This window comes from Canis lupus, chromosome 5, assembly GCF_048164855.1.
Source record: "Canis lupus baileyi chromosome 5, mCanLup2.hap1, whole genome shotgun sequence".
Classification (NCBI taxonomy): Eukaryota; Metazoa; Chordata; class Mammalia; order Carnivora; family Canidae; genus Canis; species Canis lupus.
The window spans coordinates 8,168,333-8,181,691 of record NC_132842.1 but is presented as its reverse complement, the minus strand read 5'-3'; the positions used below and the strand labels follow the sequence as shown (position 1 = coordinate 8,181,691).

At 38.9% G+C, this 13,359-nt stretch overlaps 1 long non-coding RNA gene across 3 annotated transcripts; it reads right to left on the bottom strand.

Annotated features, from left to right (window-relative positions):
• Nucleotides 1-1,381: 1,381 nt before the first annotated feature.
• Nucleotides 1,382-12,946, bottom strand: LOC140633191 (uncharacterized). 3 transcript variants are annotated; one of them, XR_012030816.1, is made up of 3 exons: nt 5,749-5,943; nt 4,478-4,566; nt 1,382-3,256 (listed from the first exon to the last, which is right to left on the bottom strand). It is a non-coding gene; the product is annotated as an uncharacterized lncRNA (long non-coding RNA). The 3 variants fall into 3 exon arrangements; XR_012030814.1 differs by lacking the exon at nt 5,749-5,943 and adding an exon at nt 12,816-12,946 and having other exon boundaries at nt 1,383-3,256; XR_012030815.1 differs by having other exon boundaries at nt 1,383-3,256; nt 4,478-4,563; nt 5,749-5,927.
• Between the last annotated feature and the right edge of the window lie 413 nt (nt 12,947-13,359).

Sequence of the window (13,359 nt, the reverse complement as noted above, 5' to 3'; positions counted from 1 at the left end):
TGTTTTATTGAGGTACAATTCATGTACAGTACCATTCATCTATTCGAAGTGTATGATTCAATGGTTTTTAGCATATTCACAGTTGTCGACCATCAGCACAACCAATTTTAGAACATTTCATCACTCAAAAAGAAACCCTTACCCAGTAGCAATGACTCTCCATTTCCCCCACCCCCACCTCCTCCGTCACCCATCTACTTCCTGTCTCTGTATATTTGTGTTCATTTTCTCTAAAGACAGTCCAGGAAGAAGTTTTATTTTACTGTGACTTTTGACTTACATTTCTGTTTAGACTAATGGTGTTGAACATCTTTCATTTGCTTATTAACCACTCCTGTATTTCTTTCGAAGAAATGTTTATCAAAACACTCTGCCCTTGTTTAAAATTGGATTGGCTCGTCATTGCTGAGTTGTAAGAATTCTTTATACATCCTGGGTAAGTCTCTTATCACGTATGCGATTTGCAAGTATTTTCTCCCATCCTGTGGTTGTCTTTTCACTCAGTGATTTATTTCTTTAGATCCCATCCTTATTCCTGGAAACTCCACATCTTCATTCTCGTTTGAGTCTACATCTACAGATCTGACTCTCCTCTCCTCCCTTCAACTTGACTGAACACTTTTACCTGCAGTCTTTTCCCATTTTTTTTTTCATACAGTCTAAAGATCGATTTCCACTTATCTATACCTCTTTCTCCCTAAAAACAAGTAGTTCTGATAAATTTGCCTGCCCTGAAGCTTGGCTTCCATCAGAAAATGTGATCTTAGATTGCAGCATGAAAGCATGTAGTCTAAGAGCAACAACACTCCTTTCTTTGTAATAAGGAATTTATTTAATTTTCTGTTTGGGAAAGGGTCTAGACATTTGGTCCCCTTTTTTTTTCTTCAGGAGCTGTAGGTCTTCTCTCCTCTTCAGACTTTAATTTTGAAGTAAGTCATTATTTGAGTGCTTGTAACATTGTTTTCATCAAGGATATAGAATGATTTTTCCCACTCATGAGTAGAGCTACAACCAGGTATGTATGATATATATAAATTCATTTAAAAAGGATTCCTAATTAAATATGATATAATTATACTAGCTATTTGTACTTATTTTAAGGTTTAAGATTCATCTGCCCTTTTAGCTCTAAAAGTACATATGAATATTTGTCTGTATCCTGTGACAAGATACATTTGATTACAGGTTGCTTGGATTAAAAAAAATGCTATATAGCAAAATTAACTAAGGACACCATAATTATGAGATTTAGGAAAGAGGCAAATTAAATATAGATTATATTTTAAAAATATAATTTGGTCTTTTCTGGGCACTTTATTAATCTCAAAAATATTTATTGAAGATTTGTTTAAGGAGAACGGACATAAAATTTACACAGCAAGGTGCCTACTAGCTTACTACTAAAAATTAATAATTTAAAATACACAGTATTTTAATTTCCTTTGCTCCACAGTCCTCAAAGTTCAATTCAATTGAGTAAATATTCTTACCCCATTTTATAGGCCATGAAATGAAAACATGGGTTGCCGTCTAAAATGTAAGAGGCATATTTAATATTTACACAGAGTAATTAAATATAAATACAGATTTTTGTTTTGTTTTCAGTCTTTTTAGTTACATGTGAATTTCCTCAAAGTGGAAAGGTTTATTGTCATTATGAGACAGGCACATATTTATCTTTAAACACTGGTTTATTCAACAATTATACTATTAATCCAAAGCCTGAATAGAGACACAACAGGGAAAAGGAACTGAGCTATTCCCGATGTTCCTAAAGCTTATGATCTAGGAAATGGGCAAGTAACCACATGGTGTACCAGTGTAATGAGGCCCAGGCTGCTATGAAAATAGAGACAAGGTGAGGCACCTAACCCGGACTTGCAAGGACGTACGTAGCATCATCTAAATTGAGAGTTTATGGATGAAGAAGAGTTACTCAGATGAAATGTTCGAGCAAATGGAACAGTACGTGAAAAAGCTTAGGATTAGAGATATGAGGTCCAGTTAGGGGACTTAATGAGTTTCCTATGACTAGAAGGTAAAGAGGAAACAGAACATGAGTTTTGGGGGCACCTGGATGGCTCAACTGATTAAGTTTCTGCCTTCAGCTCAAGTCGTGATCTCAAGAGTCCTGGAATCAAGCCCCTACATCAGGCTCCCTGCTCAGCATGGAGTCTGCTTCTCCCTCTCCCCTCTTCTTGTGCTCTCTCTCACTATTTTTCAAATAAATAAGTAAATAAAATCTCAAAAACATAAAACAAAAAACATAAGTTTTGAAAGATGAGAACTGAAAAGAACCTGACTACCAAGCCACTAAACTGTGTTAAGAAAAGCAAGGAGGAGACACATAGAATCTTAAGCAGGCGAGGGTAGCAGGATGAAACTTGGAGTTTAGAGATATAATCATCATCATCATTATGATGTTGATAACATGTCAGACACTATGGTAAATGTTTTATATCAAACACATTCTAATACATTTTTCAAGTGCAATTACTATAGCTGACAATAAAGCTACGTACATTATGTTATAATTGTTAGAAAGTGCAAAGGAGAAACATTTTACTTTACTTAACTAGGGCTTTGTTCCATGATTACCAGCTCAAGGGAGACTTTAAGTGATGTGTGGACCCCAGCTTTAGAGAATGTAATATGACAGTGAGAGACTGTTTGTTTATAAACAAACGGGATATTTTTCATTTTGAGAACATAAAATTATTTGGGAAAAGTAGTTCAACTACTGAGTAATTTTGAGTAAGTTTGAACTATGTTTAATTCATTTTCCCCCAGTTCTACTTTGTGTTACCTTAATGACTCTGTGTGTGTGTGTATGTGGGTGTATGTGTGTGTACCTGTAGTAAGGTAAGTTGGGATTTGGTGGGAAGGCCTTGGAAGAATGTTACAAATGCACATCTTGAATTGTGGAAATACACATAAAGTCTTTGAAAAGACAAAAAAACTATCAGCAGAATCGTATCTCTATACTGATAGGTTTCTCAAAGGCGTTGTTGAAATGAAGAGCTTTAGAAATTATCATAAAGTTACTTTGCAAGCCATAGGCTGGACAGCTTCCAGAGTGACGTTAAATATATTTAGTAACCATGGGATCCCTGGGTGGCGCAGCTGTTTAGCGCCTGCCTTTGGCCCAGGGCGCGATCCTGGAGACTCGGGATCGAATCCCACGTCGGGCTCCCGGTGCATGGAGCCTGCTTCTCCCTCTGCCTGTGTCTCTGCCTCTCTCTCTCTCACTGCGTGCCTACCATTAAAAAAAAAAAAAAAAAAAAAAAATTTAGTAACCAATAGGATACAAGCACCAATTAATCCAAAAGGATTTGAGCCACAGAGCTGGAGGTTCCCTGTTGGTTTCTGGGTGCTGGGATACCTACGAGCGCTAAAGGATGGACCATAGATGCTAGAGCAGCTGGGAGAGCTCAGAAGTCTCATAGGATGTTGGCTGTTTATCAACAAAAATAGAACTATTTTAATATTTTATTACCAACCAGTATGATCATGCCAGTAGGTATTGGTTTAATATTCGCTGTACATATTCTTATTTTTAGCACGAATAAGAAGAGCTATATAAAGATGGCAAGATGGTAGGCATCTATATAAGCTATAGAAAAATGTGCCCAGAGAACACTGCATTTGAAAATAATAAGTAAATTTAACATCCTTCAAATAGACTTCTGTTCCAAAGAAAAATGAGTCAGAACCCCAAAACAGAACATAAACAGAGCCCAAATTCTAAAAAAGTGTAACATTCATCATAATGGAGATAGATTGTGCTCAACATTGAAGGAAACATAGTTTTGGTTCTTCACCAAAAAAGGACATAAAGGGCAGCCCGGGTGGCTCAGCGGTTTAGCGCCGCCTTCCGCCTGGGGCCTGGTCCTGGAGAACCAGGATCGAGTCCCACGTCAGGCTCCCTACATGGAGCCTGCTTCTCCCTCTGCCTGTGTCTCTGTTTCTCTCTCTGTCTCTCATGAATAAATAAATACAATCTTAAAAAAAAAAAAAAAGGACATAAATTTCTCCAAATGGACACTCTCATTTTCAAATATTCATTGAGCTCTTAGAATACACAAGAGCGTCGAGAGCAAAAGTCACATTTTCTTGGGGCGCCTGGTTGGCTCAGTCGGTAGAGCTTGCAATTCTTGATCTCGAGGTCCTGAGTTTGAGTCCCACGTTAGGCATAGAGGTTTCTTTAAAAAAAGAAGTAACATTCTCCTTAACAAGGACATTTTCCTTGTTTAGTGTACAGCAGGTGATAGAGCAGAAATTTGAAAGCGAAAATGTCGCAGGTCTGCCACTTGCTGCTGGATGATCTATGACAAGTTCATGCATTGGTTAGGACACTGGTTTAATTGCTTTCATAGAGATTAAGATAACAGTGACTTATATATTATTTTATTTCTCTCTGACTTAAAAGTCCAAGATGGCAGGCAGTCTAGGCTCGTAGGCAGCTTCATGTGCTCACCTGAGAACTTGGGTTTGGCCATGCCATAAGGTTGTGGTCTTATTTGCATCGTGGAAGCCGACTCAGGGCCGCATCTATGTACCCGCCTGCTGGGAATGGGGCAATATAAGTTAGTGGAAGGCACTTTTTCAAAAGGTATGACCTACAAGTCATGTGCATCTATTCTAGTCACATTCTATTGATTATTATTGAATCACGTGGCTATTACCTAGCTGCTGTATGGGAGGCTGAGAACTGTAGTCTCTAGTTGTTCAGCTATGTACCTAGCTGGAACCATGGAGGTTCTAGTATTAGAAGGCAGAAGGAAAAGATGGATATTGGGGAACAATTAGTAGACCCTGGCCCCTTTAATGACTCTGATCCTTAATTTTGCCTTTGAGAAATGCAGAGAATTATATTAAACAATCAGTGTGGGGGTGCCTGGGTGGCTCAGTTGGTTGGGCATCTGCCTTCGACTCAGGTCATGATCCCAGGGTCCTGGGATTGAGCTCTGCCTTTGGCTCCCTGCTCAAATCTTACTTCTACTTCTCCCTCTCCCTCTCCCTCTACCTGCCACTCTGCCTACCTGTGCATGTGTGCTCTCTGTCAAATAGATAAATTCTTAAAAAACAAACAAACAAAAATCAGTGTGTAGAAAACCCCTAGCCTAGTGCCCAACACGTTAAGTGCTCAACAATAATTGGTTCCTCCCTACCCGTCTTCATGCGACGGTGGTAGTGTTCATGGGATTCATCCCTACGGAAGGCCCAGGTAGGTACAATAACAGTAGCAGTGCTGACGTGCCACAAGAGCAGCCATGTGGTGCCAGTCCAATTCCCGTCCTTCATTATGTGCCATATCCGTGAAGATGTGTTCACGAGTTTTACCAAGGCACGAGGCTTATTGGTTTACTACTTTTATTAGTTCACAAGTTTTACTATTAAATAGTTTCTCCCTTGAGTCCCAGGATCCCCTTGTTATTTTAATGAAATGAGTTTAATGACCTAAAGGAAGCATCTCTAGGAAATGCAAATGATCCCTTTGGGGTCTGAGCTCTGAGAAAGTAATGGTACAAATCTTATATTGCCAGGCATTCAGTTCTTTTCTCTCTCACATTCTGCTTTCCTAAATATATCCCAAGGAACTAGGCTCCACTGGGGACCATCCCCCTTTCTCTTCTATCTGGGCCCTAGGTTCCTGAGACCCTTTTTTTTATGGTTCTCTCTCCATTCTTTCCAAAAGTTTCAAAATGACAGTCTTAAGATAGCTTTCATCTCTTATTCTCTTATTACCTGCAGGGGAAGCACTGCTCCTTCCTAATCCTATTTCCCTTATTTCTATCATACGTTGTCTCCAAGGTGGTCCCCAATAATCCTCACTTCAATAGTATTAACTTTCCTGCATCATCTATTTTCACACTGAGTCAGAGCTGACCCATGTGACTCATAGATCAGTGGAAATGACATCAGTGGTGTGTGACATCAAGGCTAGGTCATAAAGGCCATGGAAGCTTTCGCTTTGCTCCTTTTTTGATTCCTTGCCCTGGGGAGGTGTGAGCCACCAGGCCTTGAGGACGTGTTGAAGACTTTTGAGAAAAGCCCATGTGTCAACAGCCAGCAACTATTTGCCATTCATATGAATGAGCCAGCTTGGGAACAGGTCCTCCAGCCCGAGGCAAGTCTTCTTGAACTTGCCTCTACCACCATTTGACTCTGACTTTATGAACTAGTAGGCCAAGCTCTTACTGCATTTATGTTCTATCTACACTGTAAGAGATAATAAATGTGTACTGATGATTTAAACTATTATGTTTTGGGCTCATTTATTACATAGAAATAGATAACTAACATAACAATCTTTATGTTTTGGGGGATAGTCATGCATTTTTTTCCTCAAATCTTCCACTCTATTTGTTGTGCATTTTCCTGGGTGAATCATTAGGATTCTTTAGTCACGATGAGCAGAGTGCAAAGTAGTTCTCAACTGACAGATGTTACCGATGCAATTGCAATCAACTGTTAATAATATTAACTTTCTTTAGAAATTATTTTTTAATATATAAATTAGAATGAATTCAAAGTTATCCATAGTGTTTTCTTATTTAGTTTATCCCAATTTGTTTCCATAAGTGGGAGGGAAAGGCCCCCTGGCTGCAAGATAAAAGTACTCGTGGCTCATACTTTGCCTCACCTATGAGAGACAGCTTCAGGGCATCAGTAATAGTTATTGGGATAAGGGTGCCTGGCTGGCTCAGTCGGTAGAGTATATGACTCTTGATCTCAAGGTTGTGAGTTCAAGCCCCATGTTGGATATAGAGATTCCTTAAAAAATAAAATGGTTATAGAGATGTACTTGGGTGGCTCAGTCAGTTAAGTGTCCAACTCTTGATTTTGGCTCAAGTCATGATCCCAGGGTTGTGAGATGGAGTCCTGCATTGGGCTCTGAGCTGAGCATGGAGCCTGCTTAAGATTCTCTCCCAGTCCCTCTGCCCCTCACCCACTAAAAAAATAGCTGTAGGGATTAAAAAGCAAAAGCTTACTTCCATGTTTTACTTCCTCATGTTCCCACCACTCCCCACCACCAAATCTCAGTATATACACAGGAGCATAACACTTGTGAAAGTTATATATACGGAGAGAGAGAGATAGAGAGACAGAGACAGAGAGAAAGAGAATCCATTCTCAGAACACATGGATTAAATTTCATATACAAAATAAACTTCCTCCTGTATGGTCTCCATCTTTCCCATCCATAGTGACAATCAAAGCATGGACAGTATATATATATATAAAATCACTAAACTGACTGTGGCATGCCTAGCTCAGGAATCCTGGTAATATAAGCATTAGTTACGTGGTTGAATCAATCACGTGATGATACATATTGATCATTAATGCAGCCAAACCATGATAGTGGTTGGCTATCATGGTAGCTTGGCCATGACAGTTGCATGCACAGATTCTGATTTTACGACAGTTTCCTATCTTTAGGATCTAAAAATCCTTTTTTTCCCTCCGTCATTTTTCTTCCCAACTTTCTCTTTATTCCCAAAAGATCATGATTTCTTTATGTTTTCTTCTAGATGCATCTTTCTGGATGGGCATTCTAATAGAATGATAATTTTGAGACCCCTGAAGTTCAGTGTTTAAACTTAATTGTGAAAATGTGCATATCTTTGCTGTAAAAATCAGCTCTATTCACTTCACAGTGAAGGAAATCTCTGCCCTGATGACCTTTTCCTCTCCAAATCGTAGACACATATGTAGGCTTAGGTTTCAGTCTCCTACCAGCAATCCGTGTGTCACGGCTTGTGTCTACTTCCCCATAGCTAGCCTTAGTATTCTTTGTCCAGAAGACGGTCTTCATTGTCTCATCCCTGACTTCTGTCCTTTAGGACAAAACTAATCTCTTCTTGTAACACTTTGCTGGACTAGATAGACTCTAACTATGGTATCCCACTGTGTTCTTAGTGGTAAAACAGCATTTACTTTAAGTAGCTTTGAATACATTGCATAACGTCAAAGGATTCAGAGACTCCTCTGGCAAGTCAGAGTGGGGCTGGAACCAGCTGACACTGTATCAGGGGCTGCTCCAGGGGAAGCCTCCCTCGCCCTGCCAGTGCTCACATGAGTGCCACACTTGCACAGATGATGCTGGTGACCCTGGCAGGAGATGCTTCCTCTGTGCACCTGCTCACTTCTGTTAGTCTCTTCTGATTTTAAGTCCTGGGCCTGCGTGTGTTTGATGGCTGGAGCCTTGGTCAACATTTCATGGCAGCTGGCAGAATGAATCTCGTCTTCTCGCTGGGGAGGAAGAAGGGCTCTTACCAGATGAAAAGGATATTTCAAAAGATGCTGGGGCAGGGGCAGACGTGATAAATGCCCTCTGTAGTTAGTCACTCTTAAAAACTTAAGTGCTGTGTTCCATTTAATTTGAATAAAAGTATGAGATTTAACTTATTCAGCAACCATGATTTCATCTTATTATTTATTTTTAAACTGATAATTGACACACAATGTTGCAACTGTGATTTTATTTTTTTATTTTTATTTTTATTTTTTCCAGTTTAAGATTTTTTTATTTATTCATGAGAGACAGAGAAAGAGAGAGAGAGAGAGAGAGGCAGAGACACAGGCAGAGAGAGAAGCAGGCTCCATGCAGGGAGCCTGATGTAGGACTTGATCCCGGGTCTCCAGGATCAGGCCCTGGACTGAAGGTGGTGGGAAACCGCTGAGCCACCTGGGCCACCCTGCAACTGTGATTTTAAATAGGATCTACTCTTAACAGAATTGTGACATCAACAATGTTGTTCACCTCTCATTTAGCATAGTTTTCTTCAATCCCAGACTCTGTTTCTTCCTACATGTTTTTCTGTTTCATCTGAGAAACTGACTGTAACCTAATCATCGTATCTTTTTAAAAAAAAATTTTTTTTTAAATTGTGGCTAGGCAGATGAAAGAAGGTACACTCTCGAGGCCTCCAATTCTGTTACATATTTGGCTGTTAATTCTTTGAGCCCAGCCCAGGTATTCTTATTCAGGCATTTGTACTGAAATGTCCTAAGAAAGAATATTTTTGGGGAAGGGTAGGATGTTATATAACTCAGTTACCTCATTTATACTGTAAGCTTTTTAAGGTTGTTTTCATATCATTTCTTGTGGCATAAAGTCACTTAATTTTTTTAAAAATAATCTCTCCCAAATGTGGGGCTTGAATTCACAACCCCAAGATTGTGAAGAGTTGCATGCTATCCTGGCTGAGTCAGCCAGGAGCCCCAAAGTAATTTCATTTTAAGGTTGAAAGGAATAGTAGAGATCATTAAGCCCACATTTTATACATGAAATAATTAAGGGCCAGGAAGATATAAAGATTTGTTCAAAGCCAGTCATTTAGTGTTGAAGTTGTGTAGAATCCAGAGATTGGCAGAGGGAGAAGTAGGCTCCCTGTGGGAAGTGCAATGTGGGACTTGATGACAGGACTCCGGGATCACGACCTGAGCCAAAGGCAGATGCTCAACCACTGAGTCACCCAGGCGTCCCTCTTCTGTCAGTTGTTGATAGGGTGACACCACCTGCTATTTTTTCTGGGACACTTTTGGTTTATCCCTGACAACTGGAATAACTATTAAGAGGAACCCTTTTCACTCTCAAAAGTGTGCTAGAACATAAAGTATAGGTTAATTCACTTACTGAAAAATTATATTGTTCTTCAATGAGTCCATCTGCTCAGCAAATATAGGAGGTTAAAGGGTCAGAACATATTGTATATACAATGATTAATCAGAGTAAAACTGAGGTAATTGTTTTCAAATTCCAAGTCCTGACCATTGGTGGGCTGTGAAATGAATTTGGGGTTATAATCAATATTTAAAAGAAGGAATTGGGGTGGCTGGGTGCCTCAGTTGGTTATGTGTCTGATTTTCACTCAGGTAATGTCTCATGGTCCTGGGATTGAGTCCCTCCCAACTCCTCAGGGTCCTGCTCAGCAGGGAGTCTGCTTGTCTCTCTACCCTTCCCCACACTTGTGCACTCTCTCTCTCTCTCAAATAAATAAATACATAAATAAAATCTTTTAAAAAAAATAAAAGGAGGAAAAGAAGGGAATGCATGTATGTAGTAAAGGTAAGCATTATTTTATGAGACTTGTTTTAGTTACATGTACATACACAGTAGTATATGTGGTCTCAATGTAACATTTTTTTAAAGATTTTATTTATTTATTTGAGAGAGAGAAAGTGAGAGACAGTACGAGCAGAGGGGGGCAGGTGCACAGAGGGAGAGGAAGAAACACTCTCCCTGCTAAGCAGGGAGCCTGATGTGGACTCAATCCCAGGAATCTGGGATCATGACCTGAGCTAAAGGCAGACGCTTAATAGACTGAGCCACCCTGGCACCCATAGTATCTGTTTCTTATTGTAGGTTGTAGCAAAAAAATAAATAAATAAAAAATAAAAATGGGAAAGTCACTGCATAAAGAAATCCAGAACTTTAACAACTTTAAAAATGAAAATGGAAGCTCTTAATAGTTTATATCACTTTGCAGTAAGCTACTAGATGAATTGGCTGTATAAATAACGCAACTAAAATTTACATGTTTTGAGACATGGTAAGGTATAAGTATTAAAGCTTTCACTACAATCATAGAGTCAGAGGAAGCAATAATCACCTTAAAGGGTATGTTCTTTAGTTATTTTCATATTTCAAATATAATTACACAGATAACACAATGTAGATCCACATGCTGCAAATACTATTTGGCACTTACATCTTTATGTAAAGATGTTACAAGATTTCTAAAACACTGAAGGATAACTGATTTGTTAAAATGCTATCAGAGAAAAGTGCTGTAGGAGTATATTTTTTATATGAACAATATTTTGACATATCAAGTAAAAGTATAGATGACAGCATAGTATCTATGGTATGATCTCATTTTTGTAAAAACTTGTGTCTGTACCCATGTGTATGTTTCAAATGTTATCAACTTTGGCACATTTTGGACCAGGTAATTATTTGCTATGCGGGCTGTCCTATACACTATAGAATATTTAACAAGATCCTTGGTCTCTATTCATGAGATGACAGTAGGAGATTCCACCCATGCAACTGTGATAACTAAAAGATGTCTCTAGACATCACCAGATCATCTGGATTGACAACCACTGATATAAATAAAATTGACCAAGGAGCTGTCTTTTCAGCAGATGATTTTTTAGGAAAATTTTCTCTCTTTTGTATTTTCATAATTAAAAAATCCCATAAAACTGTATTTACATTAAAAAAATGTATCAGCTTCACAGCAGTTGTTTTTATAATTTTGATGATTAATATCCTTTTTTAATAAAGATTTTATTCATTTATTCATGAGAAACAGAGAGGCAGAGACACAGGCAGGAGAAGCAGATTCCCTGCAGAGAGCCCAATGTGGGATTTGATCCCAGGACCCCAGGATCATGACCTGAGCCAAAGGCAGATGCCACCCAGGTGCCCCAATGATTGAGATTCTTAAGAAAGATGTTCCCAGAAAATTGAAGAGTCTCAAGTATATAATCACAGGAGCCAAGAGAGTATGATTTTTTCATTCATTCAAAAATATCTATTTATTAACATTTATGTGTAAGTTTATATATGATAGAGTCTTTAGAAATACAGTACATGCTCTTTGCTCTGTGCTAACAGAAAATTGGAGTGAGGGGAAAAATAGATACACTAAATATATTTCGTAATGAAATAATTTCCAAAATAAATCAGATTGCCTGGCATTCAAAACCTCCTCAAGTTGATAAACCTTCTCATGAACTACCTTCTAAAATGTTTAGAAGAAATTGTCCTAGGAGCTCTCATTTAAAGGTGCAGATATGCGTACAAAGGTGCTCTCTGCGACATTGCTTGACTAGTGACAAAATTAAAACAATCTGAATGTCATTAAAAATATATTATCGCACATCCAAAGTTTGGAAATTTTTTGGTAGATATTAAAGGAACAAGGAAAAATGTTCAGTATATACCAGTTAAGAACAAAAGCATATTGCAGAGAAATATGCATACCATAGTCCTACTACAAGAAATGTTACAGAGAGGTAGTATGCAAAATATACACTCTATATGCTTATAAAAGTTCTAGACATATATGTAACCAATTGTTAACACTGCTCATCTCTGTAGCTTGAGATAAGGGAGATGGGATGGAAGGAAACTGCACTTTTATGTTTACATATTTGCATTGCCTTAGTCTTTTATAACACATTTTCTTAAAAAAAAGCATTTTTGAAGTTGCTTAATGTCTATCCTCCACATTTTCTTTTTCTTAAGTCCTGGTAAAATAGTTCCATAACGGCTGGGCATTTTCGCAATTGACCTCTTAGTCAATAAGGGTGTGTCTCCCAGCCTGGCCTTCTACTTCTGTAGGAGGGAGGGGTGTGAAGGTGCCTCCTCAGTCCCCATTGGTCTTTAGGAGGGGTGAGCCATATTGCTATCATGTTCACTTATTTACAGATATTTAACTATGTAAACATTGAAGGTTGTGGATAAAGTGTGGGCATACAACCAGGTGACGACTGAGTAATGTTAGAGCCACCCTTGGCAGCAGATTACAGCACTTACTGCATTGTTATTGTGTGTGTGTGTGTGTGTGTGTGTGTGTGTGTGTGTGTGTATAATGCCTTGTTTTTGCTACTTTATGTTAAACCCTTTATAGACAGGGGCTGTCTTAATCTGTCTGGGCTTTTATAACAGAATACCATGGAGTAGCAGTGTAGCTTGTGAACAATAGAAATGTATTTCTCATGGGTGAGGTTATAAAAGGGGAGGGCAGGTTTAAAAAGGGGTGGAGTAAAAAAAAAAAAAGATTATTTCTCACAGTTCTGGAGGCTGGAAGGTCAGGATGCCAGCTCGGTCAGATCTGGTGAGAGCCCCCTTCCGGGTCACAGACATCTCATTGTGTCCTCACATAGTGGGAGGGGCCAGGGACCTCTGGACCCTCTTTTGTAAGGCACTAATCCCATTCATGAGAGCTCCACATTTGTGATTTAAACTGTTCCCCAAGTCCACACCTCCTAAAACCATCATCTTTGCAGGTTGGGATGTTAGGATTTCAACATAGGAATTTCCGGGTGACACAAACATCCAAACATATTAGGAGCCATATCTTATATTTTCAGTTCTCTCTCTCCAACTAGCAGGCCTCATTATTAGTAGACTTGATCATCATATTGGTTAAAGCATCAGAAGCAGGTAACAGAGCATGAAACAAAATATTTCTGGTCTAACCACTCCTTTGTTAATATAATACTAGATCTGATGAACAGAATTCAGGGAACACCTGAGGTGTTTGGGTTCCTCCCCTCCTGCTGGAATGATTCAAAGCTGTGTGTGGGAACGGATTATTCTGTTAGGATTATGTC